General features: G+C 34.5%; 2 long non-coding RNA genes across 3 annotated transcripts in view; both read left to right on the forward strand.

Moving 5' to 3' along the window:
- Positions 1-14,328, forward strand: part of LOC143055495 (uncharacterized) — a 49,881-nt gene that overhangs the window by 18,416 nt on the left and 17,137 nt on the right. The window lies entirely within an intron of this gene.
- Positions 3,972-5,761, forward strand: LOC143054663 (uncharacterized). The gene is made up of 2 exons (XR_012971773.1): positions 3,972-4,198; positions 5,646-5,761. It is a non-coding gene; the product is annotated as an uncharacterized LOC143054663 (long non-coding RNA).

Here is a 14,328-nt window from a genome sequence, read left to right on the forward strand (position 1 = left end):
ACCTTCTAAAATATTAAGCTTTTCAGAAGTTAACTTACGCCGCCGCCGCCGCCGCCGCCGGATCACTATTCATATGTCGAGCTTTCTGCAACAAAAGTTACAGGCTCGACTAAAATGACAGGTTATATGAACTGAGTGGCAATAAAAGCACAAGTCTAACACTTGCTTTTTAAAAAATTAAAATCTTTATTTAAAATGGTCATCTTTAAACAAACAAAAATTGAATATGAAAATTTACAATTCCAACAATAGATTGATATTAAACAGAAATGTTTCATTATCATTTTTCGGCTACAATTGGTATATGAACCATCCAAATGTCAAAATATCAACATAGAGTATTTACAAAGAATGTTTCTGTTATGTTGTGCAACTAAATCTCTACAGCAAATGGTAGTGACAACACTAGATGTTAATTAGGATCCAGCGAAAAGCCAGGCTTTTGTCCACGAAGGTAGCAAATTGTCGGTGTGACTATCGCTGACGGCTTTTGGTAACACACGATATGGTTGTTGGTCATGTTGTTATCACCAAGGGAAGGTCATCGTGCTCTTAATTTCCACACAAACTGATATAGCTCCAAAGGTTTAACAATGAACACCAATGGACACTCATGTCAATTGGAAGGCCACGCGGAATCAATATCGGAGATGTTAAAGACAAATGCATCGGTCATGCTGGGCTTTTGTTGCTTAATGTCTAAATGGACATGGCCTATAATTAAAAGATCCTTTTGCGGAATTTGTGGATTATTTGGTCAACTGTATACAGTCTACGAGCAATTGCATCCTGGGAAAAGCCTCATTAGATAAACCCCAATTTGTTTGTAATTGGTTGTCAGAAAGACCTGGCATATAGTCTTATATTTATTGAACTTACTTACTTACAATAAGGGATAAGCCAGCGAGTAAGTCAGCAAAGGGTAAGGGAAGTACCTTGGTATATAAAAAAGTCGAAATAAACAATTGCCGGCTGGCCAAGAGATTCTCCACGTGGGGTATGATGCCAGAGGTAGAAGTAGGCATTGCCTTAAAAAAGGCACAGACCACTTAGGCCCAAGACCCGTACGAGTTTGACAACAATGAATTCAAAGGGTAAGGTGGTACCTCTGTTTGCAACGAAGTCGAAATACACTTTAATAATTGCCGGCTGGCCAAACTAAAAGATTCTCCACGTAGGCCATTTTACCAGAGATAGAGGAGGGCATTGCCATACAAATTTCTTATAGCACTTATGCCCCAGACCCGTACGAGTTTGACAATAATGAATCAAAAGGGGGAGATGGTACCTCTGTTTACAACAAAGTCGAAATAAAGTATTGCCGGCTGGCCAAACTAAGAGGTTCTCCACGTAGGCCATTTTACCAGAAATAGATATGGTAATTGCCTTTAAAATGGCATATAACACTAATTCCAAAGACCTGTACGATTTTGCCTGCAAGGGGTTAAAAATAAAAGGTGTTACCTTTGTTTACAACGAAGTCGAAATAAACCTCTACCTCTGGTATAATGATCCACGTAGAGAATCCCGGAGTTTGGACTACCGGCTACAGTTATTTTGACTTTAATGTGAACAGAGGTACCACCTCCTAATTTTAGCTCTTTACTGACAAACTCGTACGGGTATATGCCATATAAGTGCTATAGGCTATTTTAAAGGCAATGACCACCTATACCCATGGTAGCATGGCCCATGTGGTGAATCTCGTAGTTTGAACAGCCGGCAATATTTCATAACGACTTTGCGATATACTAGAATACCCTCCTTTCCTTTTGCTGGCATAAGTGCTATAAACCATTTTAAAGGCAAGGCCCACCTCTACCTCTGGTATCATGATAAACGTGGATCATCTTTTATTTTTGGCCATCCGGCAATAGTTTATTTCGACTTTGTTATATACCAGGGTACCCTCCTTACTCTTTGCTGACAAACTCGTACAGATCAATGGAATAAGAAGTATGGGCCATTTTAGATGCAATGTCCACCACTACCTTTGTTATAATGGCCTATGTGGAGAATTTCTTTGTTTGGCCAGCCGGCAATAATTCATTTCGACTTCGTTGTAAACATAGATACCACCTCCCCCTTTTAACACTTTGCTGAAGCACTGGTACGGGTCTACGGCATAAGTGGCCATTTTTGAGGCTATGGCCACTTCTACCTCTGGTATCATGGCCCATGTGGAGAATCTCTTCGTTTAGCCAGCCAGCAATAGTTTATTTCGACTTTGTGATATACTTAGGTACCCCCCTTACCCTTTGCTGATTAACTTACACGGGTCTGGGACATACGTGTTATGGCTATGTTAGAGGTAATGCCTACCTCATCCTCTGATATAATACCCCGCGTATAGAATCTCTTAGTTAGGCCAGTCGGCTTAATTTATATTTTCGTTGTAAAAAGAGGCATCGCATCCCCCCTTTAACCTTTTGCTGACAAACTCGTACAGGTCTAGGGCGTTAGTTTTATCAGCCATTTAAAAGGCAATGCACACATTCAACCTAGGATTAATGGCCAACTTGGAGAATCTCGTACTTAAGCAAGCCGGCAATAATTTATTTCGACTTCTTTGTAAACAGAGGTTCCAACTCCCTTTTAAACCCTTTGATGATACCGCGTACTTCTCTAGGGAATAAGTGATTTAGGCCATTTTAGAGGCAATGACAACCTCTACCTCTGGTATCATGGCCCACGCGGAGAATCTCTTAGTCATCCAGCAATAGTTTAGTTCGACTTTATTATATACTAGGGTACCAACCTTACACTTTGCTGACTAACTCGTACGGGTCTATGTCATACGTGCTCATGGTCATTTTATAGAGGCAATCCCTTCCTCTACCTCTCATATTATGGCCCGCGTGGACAATTTCTTAGTTTAGCCAGCGGGCAACAGTTTATTTCAACTTCGTTATATACCGGGCTAATTCATCCCCCTTTTAACTCATTGTTGACAAACTCGTTCGGGTCTATAGCATAAGTGCTATGAGCCATTTTTAAGAGAATGACTACTCCAACATCTAGTATAAGGGCGCACCTAAAAATGTCTTAGTTTGGGCAGCCGTCACTATTTTTGGTGGACTGTGTGATATACTAGAGTATTCCCCTTACCCTCTTCTGACCAACTCGTACGGGTCGAGGACATAAGTGCCATGGCCCATGGACCATTTCAGAGGCACTGCCTACCTATACCTCTGGTATAATGGCCAACGTGGAGAATCTCTTAGTTTGAAGAGCTGGCAATAATGAGGTTTATTTTTACTTCGTGATATACCGGCGAAACTCATGCCCCTTTTAATTCGTTGCTGATAAACTCGTGTAGATCCAGGACATAAGTGCTATGAGCCATTTATAAGGGTTTGACTACCTCTTCTTCTGGTATAATGGCCTACCTGGAGTATGTCTTAGTTTAGCCAGCTTTCAATAGTTGTTTTTTAGACTTAGGGATATACAAGAGTATTCTCCTTGCCCTCTGTTGACCAACACCTACGGGTCTAGGATATTAGTGCTTCGAGCCATTTTAGAGGTAATGCGATATATTGTAAAAGACATGAAATTTCATGTACAAATCATTTATAATGTGAGTATGGTCTGTATTTAACTCCTAAAAGGACATGGTATTTTGAAGTTCAAAATGAAACCTGCCAAAAATATACACATTTTATATCGGACATAAAGCAAAATTATCGGACAAAAAGCAAAACGGACAAAAAGCAACGGACAAAAAGCAAAAGTTTCGGACAAAAAGCAAAATAATCGGACAAAAGGCAAAACGGACAAAAAGCAACGGACAAAAAGCAAAAGTTTCGGACAAAAAGCAAAATAATCGGACAAAAGGCAAAACGGACAAAAAGCAACGGACAAAAAGCAAAAGTTTCGGACAAAAAGCAAAATTATCGGACAAAAAGCAAAAGCGGACAAAAAGCGAATTGCGGACAAAAAGCACCGTATCACACGTTGATTGTTTAATGTCATATGCATTTTATTATAATAATTTATATGAATACTTGTTTAATTTTCCTTTATTGGGTAACACATTTTTCAGATGTTTTCAAAACAAGAAGATGGATTGATATTGGTTCTTTTCGTCAGTCGCAATCTCCATCCATGCAACTCCTTGTAGACCAGATACCTTCCTTTTGTTTGTCATCTAGAGCAGCCAACACTCAACGACAGTATAGATATGTTTTCAACGCTTTTTGTAAGTGGTGTTTATCTATTAATATTTCAAACACGTTACCTGCTTCAGTTATTTCTGTCGCATCGTATTTAGTTTATTTGACTAACATTGGTAAATCTACTAGCAGCATAAATGAAGCTTTTTATGCTATAAGTTGGGCTCATAGATTAGCCGGAGTTGAGAATCCGTGTAAATCGGATTTGGTTATTTCTGTGAAGGAAGGATCTTTGAGATCTGTTGGACACATTGTGGTTAAGAAAGAACCTATAACACCAGAAATTTTGTATCAAATTGTTATGCTTTATGGTAACGATAAATCTAATCTTAAAGATGTTAGAATAGCATGTATGTGCCTTATAAGTTTTGCTGGATTTTTGAGGTATTCAGAATTAGCAAATCTGACAAGAAATAATATTGTTTTTCATGATTCGTACATCGTTTTACTGATAGAGAGTAGTAAAACTGATATTTACCGTGAGGGTAGAGATGTACTCATTTCAAAAACGGACAAAATTACATGTCCCGTTAAAATGTTGATGAAATATTTAGATTTAGCTAACATCAAGTCGGACAGTAATGATTTGATTTTTCGTCCTTTATCTTTTTGTAAATCTGTAAATGGTTACAAATTAAGAAATGGGAAGCTTTCTTATACTACTGCAAGAGAAATTCTGTTATCTACTTTAACATCTATTGGATTAGACAAAAAGTATTTTGGTTTACATAGTTTGAGGTCCGGAGGCGCCACTGCTGCTGCAAACGCGCATGTGGAAGATCGAATCTTCAAAAAACATGGTCGCTGGAAATCAGACCGGGCTAAGGACGGATATGTCAAAGAGAACATCAGTGAACGTCTGACAGTTACTAAAAATTTAGGAATTTAAAAAACACACATTTGCGCCTTTCTTTGTTTTGTCGAAAATAGCTGCACATGCTGGCGAGCTATTCCTATGTAACAAGTGTTTGTTTTTATTTTATAAATACTTTATATGCGTTTGAGGTGACGAATTAGAATATAAATGTATTTATTAAAGTTGAGCATACACGTGTTTTCTATTATGTAAACAATCACACGTGATTGTGTGTCCGCATAGTGGTCATCTATTGGTGTTTATATTGGATAAACAGGTTTGTGTTTTTAAATATATGATATTTCGGATTGGTCAATATTTGTCGCATTGCGTAAATATATTGAGTATGATATTTGTTATGTAAATAGCACGGGATTTTTAAAGCGCGAATAGTTGTCTTGTTTAAGTGATTTAAGATATATGGTCATTCGAAGCTCGTATACCGTTCAGTAAGGCAGCTTAGTCTAGGTAAAGACCCCCCCCCCCCCACCCGGATTAAGATGCCGCTTGTATATTTGAAATGTTTTCACGCATAGATAGATATTTCTACTATCAGTAGGACATTATTAATATTTATATGTATATAAGGTTTCTGATTTTGTTTTTCTATTTTGTAGGCTGTCGTGTACTACGCAGCGGTGTTGCCGATATCATGACATCGGGACTCAATATTTTGTTTTAATAAAATTTAACAGTAAGCTGCACATGCTGGCGAGCTATTCCTATGTAACAAGTGTTTGTTTTTATTTTATAAATACTTTATATGCGTTTGAGGTGACGAATTAGAATATAATATAATTTATTGAAATTAACAGGTATAAATATATGTCATGTTTCATTTTTTTAAATGCACAGTGAAATCAAGTATTTCTAAACAAATTATATTGTTACCACAGAAAATGCAACGACTGTAACAAGTCAGCAATATGACAGATAGTATCCATTCGTTTATTGTGTTTGAGCTTTCGATTTTGCTCTCCGTTTGAATTTTTCTCGGAGTTCGATATTTTTGTTAATTTACTTTTTTTTCTATTTAACATTACAGATTTATAAAATAAAGATTTCAGTTTGACATAACTGATAAAAACGGAAGTCATTTTGTGCAAACAAATACTTGTTCTTTAACCATATGTTCAAAACAATATGTACATAAATTAAATAATAAATGACAATTGTAATTATACACCAGATGCTTCACGGTTGTACCAGATGACAAAGTCGTTTAAAGCGTTTACTTAAACAATTTAGATACGGGATGCTTTCTTATTGAGTTGTTGAATTATCAGGTAAAGTTCTTAATATTTTTTTCTATATCAGAACAAGTGTGGACACAGATCAATGTGGATAATATGTTAGAATGTTTGAGGGTGTTTTCTGATAAAAAAAAAATCTGTAACCCACCCCCCCCCCCCCCCCCCCATATTGTTCCACACTGACAGCCATTTTCAATATCAGACCAGTATTAAACACTAAAAATGTGTAGTGTTGGTTTTTTCAATATTTGAGTTTTATGTTCAAGATTATCTTGTTGGAGACATTTTTGGTACACAATATATGGATTACCAAATGATTCTGTTAAAATGAGATCCACTACTTTACTTTTGGAAAAAAATAAAAATACTAAAAATTAGTAGAGGAACACATAAGCTGCATTTCTGCGTTATATGTAATTTTGATATGCAAGATGGTTTATAAGAACCTGTATGTATGTTCTTCTCGTATGGTTCTCATTATGTCCATTGTGGTTAGCATTTCTTACTTGGAATACTGTAGTCAAGGATCATCCCAGTATCATTAGTGAAAGATTCCCTTTACATGTTCGACATTGTTTCTTAGATGTCTAATAGTTCAAAGTGATGATATCATAATACCTGGCATGCACATGGGGCTAGATGAGCAAGAAAGTACACTTCTGTTGTATCACACATATATTTTAATTCTTTCTTTGAAATTGTCTTTATCTTAGATTCTCCATGGCCTGATTGAAGTAATATAAACATGATAAAGACAAGTTTACCAGAATGAAATAATTTTAATAACATGGTATATCCAATTTATTTGTTTATGATTCTTAATTTCTCTAAATAGATTATTACAAATAGCGTAGACTATTAAAAATATGAATAAGGTTTTGCAGAATTATTCTTGTTTCAAGGTTTTTGTTATGTGGATAGAAATATAAATGAAACTTGTAGGATGCAGTTTTGGATTGGCCATGGTATAAAAATAAATGGTGCTGTAATCCGTCAAATAACATCAACACAAATTAAAAAACCTTAGTGAGCGCGCTCACATACCCCACGCCCCCACATTGTCACTGGACAAATAAAATAACTATAAGAAAAAAATTTTAATTATGATTTCCTGTCGATAAGCACATCAACATAGTATGTCCTTATCATCTAAAAAGTTTCATGAAATTCTGTTGTGATGTTTTAGAGGAGTTTTGATGGCAAATAAGTTCAAAGGGAGGTAACTCCTAGAAAAAAATTTAATCATAATTTCCTGTCAATATGCATATCTACATAGTATGTCGTTATTATCTAAAAACTCCTCTGAAACCATACAAAGTCAGAAATATTTGTGATATGACGTATAAATGTAATGTTTTATACTTCCTAAATTTGTTTTTGAAACAATCTTTTTTCCACAGAAAATGCCAATTTTTGAGAAAATATCCAAACTCGGAGACCGTTATCGATCCGTGTCTTGTACGCTTTCGCATGTTTAGTCGACGTACTGCCCGCAGAATTTAACTTTATATAAATAATATAGGACAATGGGGTAGATTAAAAATTACTCTATTTCAGGCCCTTTTGTTTTCCACATAATTATTTTACCAATAATTAAAAAGTTGCGGGTCGAATCCGATACCGATTCCAATAGTACATGTATATTTCACAAATTACATGATCCCTGTTAATCTGTACATTCAGCCTGTGTCAGGCGCACAACCAAACGGTGTATTGAAGATTAGCTATAAACACGGGTAATAATCACACCTGAACTTCGTCATTATACAGGGAATAACTGTGCACCTTATAATCAGCGTGACTTTACCAAATGACAATACGAATTCTAAAAATTCAGGCTAAAACTAAGGGGTAGGTTCTTTAATTCAGTTAAGGACCCGCGACATGTCGCGGGTATGGTCTAGTTAGCCTTATGCGTTTCGTCCGTATGTATGAATGAATAACCAGTTGCACTCAGGACTCTTCAGTAGATAGTGCAAATGGTTAAAAAGGTGACAAAACCACCTAGCATCATATTCCAGGTAGCAATGTTTGGTATGTTTCAATGTACCTTTTTTATTTGGCTATCTGGATGCAAAGTGTTTGTTTCAAATGCATCTAAAATAATTTAATCTATCTTAAACTATTCATGCTCAGTGGATGCTGCTTCAATATTTCCTGGTGATGACAATTTCAACGATCTTACCTTAGTTGTTTATATCAGAAAGAATGCATTGGCATAACAATGAACTGAGCTTAATGCAAAGCACTTTAATAATACACTTAGACAGAGAGCTCAATCCAGTGATACACTTCTTGAACACCAAAAACAAACATGCCTAACTGCACGGATCGAAGGTCCATGTAAATTAATTATATAATATGTAAATAAAATGTCTATGTACATGTATATAAACTCGCGCCTACATCAATATTCATAGCAGTGAAAAAGTTTTTCTGTGGATAAATATAGATATACATGATATACAGAAGGCTGGTGTGGACGAATGGACTACATCTAGAAATAAGGCCTATGCAATTTTGATAAATATATACATGTATTTACACGAGGCTGGTGTGGACACACTTGCATGGATGCACAAAAAAATCTAGATACATGAAGATAAAGAGAGAGAGGTATTGATGATTTTATACAGAGTTTTATGTATTTTACTTTCGAAAAAAAGACATTCCAATGAAATGGATGTATCAGACATGTCAGATGCAGAAGCTAATCTATTTAACTCTCCCAGTCATCCATTATGGAGTCAAAGTCTGGTGACAGTACTCATGTACAACTAAAACTATGCCTAGTAATTCATCTGATTCAACAAATGCAAGTACTGTGAAATGATTCAAAACAGCCTATTAATTGTGAAGTTATTGCAGGTCTCCCCATTTATGGAAGGTATAACAAATTGACAAATAATTAGATGACCATTAGTCCAAAACAAGGTGTTAGAGAGAAAAAAAAAGCTAACAAATTGACAAATAATAAGATAACCGTTAGTCCAAAGGAACGTGTCACGATAAAAAAATAGCCTTTCAACATGGTCAAGACGTCATAATTATTTGGCTTAGATGACCATTTGATAATTTGGGGGGCCAGAAGTAATATTTTCCAAATTGAATATTTATTTTCATCTGTTATGCTTATTTCAATATTCAGTGGACATGTGGATATGATATTCATTTTCAAAATCCTCCTCCCAAAAAAATCAAAGAATAATCCCATTTCCTGTCAACTTTATACCTATATGTACTACCTCTGTACTCAGATCTTATCCTCTTGCACACTGTTTTTGTTGCTCTCAAGAACATACAAAACTATATTAAGTTTAACTTCTACAGACCCCTTATCTGGGATCTGGGAAATGTCCTACTATAGTGAGAATTTCTTCTTCTACTCGATAGGGATTTTTGTTTGAGGGTCAAAGTTTTGAAGCTATGTGTTAACATGGTTAAAGGGAGGGGGATCATTATGTGGTGACAAATTTGAACATACCCTTCAGCTGATAAACAATTACCGTTGCCTAAGTTTAGCTTCTAGATACCCCTCTACTTAGTGAGAATTTCTCCTCGCGTAAGGTTCCAGTTCTCATTATTAAATCCGACTGAAAACATATGAAAAAGCATCCCGACCTGGGAGTCCTTGCTTTCACCTGTTAAATCTGACAGTCAAGAGACAGGTTATTCCACTGGTCCACAAAAAAAAACAAATTTCACTGACGGCAATCGATAGGGATTTTTGTTTGGGGTCAAAGTTTTGAAGCTATGTGGTAAGGGGAGGGGGTCATTATGTGGTTCATAATGTTCGGGTTTGTTTTTGGGTTGGAGGGGTTCAATCAATTTGAACATACCCCTCAGTTGATAAATAATTACCGTTCCCTAAGTTTAGCTTCTACAGACCCCTCTACTATAGTGAGAATTTCTCCTCGCTTAATTTCTCCTCGCTTAAGGTTCCAGTTCTCATTATTTAAATCCAACTGAAAACATATGAAAAAGCATTCCGACCTGGGAGGCCTTGTCATTTGCCTGAAAAGTCACCTGTGATAAATCTTAGTGTCAAGAGACAGATTATTCCAATGGTCAACTGAGAACAAATTTCACTAACGGCTAGAAATGTTTGCATATATACAAATTATCGACTCCTAGTTATCGACTCCTAGGAGTCGATATTAAGAATTGAACGATGGACAGTTAGTGCGTGATTTTTCTTGCTACCTGATTGGAAGAAATAACGAGACGTGAATAATTAAAGTTTATTGATTGGTTAGGACAATTCAAACCTAGTAAATGTCCTTCAATCCCGTAGAGTATCGGATTTGTCCTCTCTATTTTAGCAATTACATTTTGCCTGGTCATTAATCATGCATATTCATGATATTGGTACACAGGTAATTTTTATCTATAAATAGTCAAATCTTCTGGAGTTTCGTAAACAACAACGTTAAATGATATATACTACTTCATAACGTGTGACCTCACGTGTGTGGTTAAATTTGTTGATTGATGCACGTGGCTATTCTAGTAAATGAATTAATCTACAAAGCGAGAGCACTTTCCATTTTCATCAGCTAAGAGTCGACTAGCCCTTTTTGAAAGGCTAATGCTTGTGCTTACCTTTTCTTTGATGCAAAATATCCAAAAAGAAATGATAAATGTCCAGCTGGCGATATACGATGACCTAATTTTGGGAGAAAATATAAAATAGAGAACTCTACCAAAATTTCACGGAGCTGAATTTCCGGATTATATAAATCGAACGTTTTGGAAAATCTCTCAGGTTTCCCACACAAAACGAAGGTGTCAAGTTAAGAATTTTGAAACAAAAAGATCATTTCAGCGATACAGGCCTAATTTATATGTATGTTTATGTGTTTCATGTCAACCCCATAACAAATTAAAAGTTTTCAAATAATACACTTCCGCCCGCCATAATCCAGTAAATATATATTTTGTTAAAAGTGTAGTTAACAATATGCTAAAACATCTTTGTTTGTTAGAAACCAAGATGTTTGTGAAATTCGAATTGATTTTTTGGTTGAACTAGATGAAGTTCCCTTCCATCTCTGTACATGGATTGACGAACACATTTAAAAAAAAATATCTTTTTTTTTCTATATATATGTTCTTCGTCAACTTTGAAGAGCTCTGAATTATTATCGTAGACAGCTTACTTCCTGTGAGCAGGATCTAATTAAAGAAACAATCTCCTATCACTGGATTGTGATTTTATGTCTTGTGTTAAAATATGCTAGTTTTCGAGTCAAAAGTGATAACTTAGAATAAAAGATTAGAGAAAAAGAGAAAACATAAACCGTAGGAATATAAATACTACAAATGTATCCTGAAAAGAAATTCTGATGTGCTTAGAAGAAATGGCAATGTATCTTTCATCTGTTAAATACATGTGTACTTTAGGTTTATCTTTTTTCATACAAAAACATTTATATGCTTTTATGACAGATATACGTTTTTTATAAGTAAAATATGATATGGGAAGGGTTGGGTACGTGCTGGATCCAAAATCTCATGGAAATAATGTTGTACGTCGCATATAATTATATAAACAGTAGTCCAAATAATTATAATAATTGGAAGGCTATTTTAAATTTTACTTTGACGCCTTCCGTCAATGAAAGGCGTAAAAGAAAAAAGTACAATAGCCTTTCAAGACGTCATAGCTATTAGGACTAATATACACGGGTAAAAATGTAGTTTTTAATCAGTAATATGTTAGGACTAAGCTTTTAGATACGCTTCTTTTGGTTACGACTGCATATTGTATAAACATGTATTGCTGAGTAAATCATGGAATTCCAGAAAATTTTGGCAATGGGGAAAATATTTCCATGGAATTTTTATTTCACAACTGATGTCTTCCATAAGTGGGTGGCTTATTTTTGGAATAGCATTGTTTTCTCAATAACAATACAATCACTAATCTGTCATTAATCAATCACTAATCCATCAGTAATCGGTCTTAAATCGATCAGTAATCTAATCGATCACTAATCGATCAAACTCCTGAGAGAGTTTGATCGATTACTGATCGATGACTTCAAGTCATCAATTGAGTACTTATACACTACAAACTCCTCAGAGTCTGAATTGACCAGTTTTTGTGCTCGACCAGTAAAATCGAGCACACATTTTACTCGACAAGTCTCGACATTGTCTCGACTGTACTTAACTGTACTTAAGTGTACTCGACTAGGTCTCGACTTTACTTAATTAGTCTGATTCAGTACTTGATGATCTTTGTGTAGTCTGAAATGGTCTTGACCAAGGCTCGACCTGTCTCGACTAGTCTCGACCTGTCTCGACTAGTCTCAACTCAGTCTCAACCAGTCTCGACCTGTCTCGACTAGTCTTGACCTTCAAATTTAGTTTTGACTGGTGTAAATCAGCCCATCTAACTTAATTAAATATTGATCTTACAAAATTCAAGCTTATTAGGTAGTTTGATTTATTGCTGTGAAATGAAGGAATTTAATTTTACAATATGTAAAAAAAAAATTATTATATAAAAATTCAGATAGGCATCTTTAATTTTTCTTATAACTTTTTCAAATCAACTTGGATTTTCATCAAACTATGCAGATATCTTAGATATATATCAAGCTTACTGAATCCCATTTCATTTAGTTTTTTGTTGTATTGCTGTAAAATTTAAGAATAAAAGTAATCTTGGTAAAAAAAAGCTAGGATTTGCAATTCGGACAAAATAGAGATAGTACACTTTAATTTTTTTAATAACTTTTTCAAATCAACTTGGATTTTCATCAAACTATGCAGCTATCTTACATATATATCAAGCTTACTAAATCCCAGGTCATTTTGTTTTTTGTTGTATTGCTGTCAAATTTAAGAATTAAATTAATCTAGGTCAAAAAAGCTAGAATTTGCAGTTCGAACAAAATAGAGATAGTACACTTTAAGGTTTTTAATAACTTTTTCAAATCAACTTGGATTTTATTAAAACTATATAGCTACCTTGGTGATCTTACTAAATCCCAGGTTGTTATGAAGTTTTCAAATATTTTTTTGTCAAATTTAATGACATGACACTATACATGATTTAATTACATCAGTACACGTGAGTTTTACAGGTAAAAAGAAAGCCCTACTTTTCTTAAACTCGTGCATTACTTATCTAGTGAATTAAAAGCCCTGCGATTTAGATTTAACAGGATGTTGCAACTTTGAATAAATGTTATTTAGAATTTAAAGCTCTCTGGTAGATGTGATCTTTTTAATAAGTTTGCCCCAAGCAGAAGGTATTGCTTTATAAATCACCACAAATCAGAAGAACTATTTTAATAATTTCTAATGTTTCATCCCTTTTTGATATATTTATATAGTGTATATCAAAAGGAATAAAATATTAAAGGAATTATATTAATATTTTATATATACTTTTCCCCAAATTATGAGAAAAGATATATTTCTAATATCGTAGCTTTTTGACCTAATTAAAATTCTTAAATTCTTAAATTTGACAGAAATACACCAAACAAAATAACAACCTATGATTCAGTAAGATCAATATATTGCAAAGATATTTGTAGAGTATGATGAAAATCTAAGTTGATTTGAAAAAGTTATGAAAAAAATTAAAGTGTACCATCTCTATTTTGTCAAAACTGCAAATCCTAGCTTTTTTTTACCTAGATTAAATTAATCTTTAAATTTGACAGCAATACAACAAACTTTATAACAACCTGGGATTCAGTAAGAAGAATACATCACCAAGGTAGCTATATAGTTTCAATAAAATCCAAGTTGAATTTAAAAATTTATAAAAAAAATTAAAGTGTACTATCTGTATTTTGTTCGAACTGCAAATTCTAGCTTTTTTGACCTAGATTAATTTAATTCTTAAATTTGACAGCAATACAACAAAAAACAAAATGACCTGGGATTTAGTAAGCTTGATATATATGTAAGATAGCTGCATAGTTTGATGAAAATCCAAGTTGATTTGAAAAAGTTATTAAAAAAATTAAAGTGTACTATCTCTTTTTTGTCCGAATTGCAAATCCTAGCTTTTTATACCAAGATT

The sequence above is a fragment of the Mytilus galloprovincialis genome, chromosome 12 (genome assembly GCF_965363235.1).
Source record: "Mytilus galloprovincialis chromosome 12, xbMytGall1.hap1.1, whole genome shotgun sequence".
NCBI lineage: Eukaryota > Metazoa > Mollusca > Bivalvia > Mytilida > Mytilidae > Mytilus > Mytilus galloprovincialis.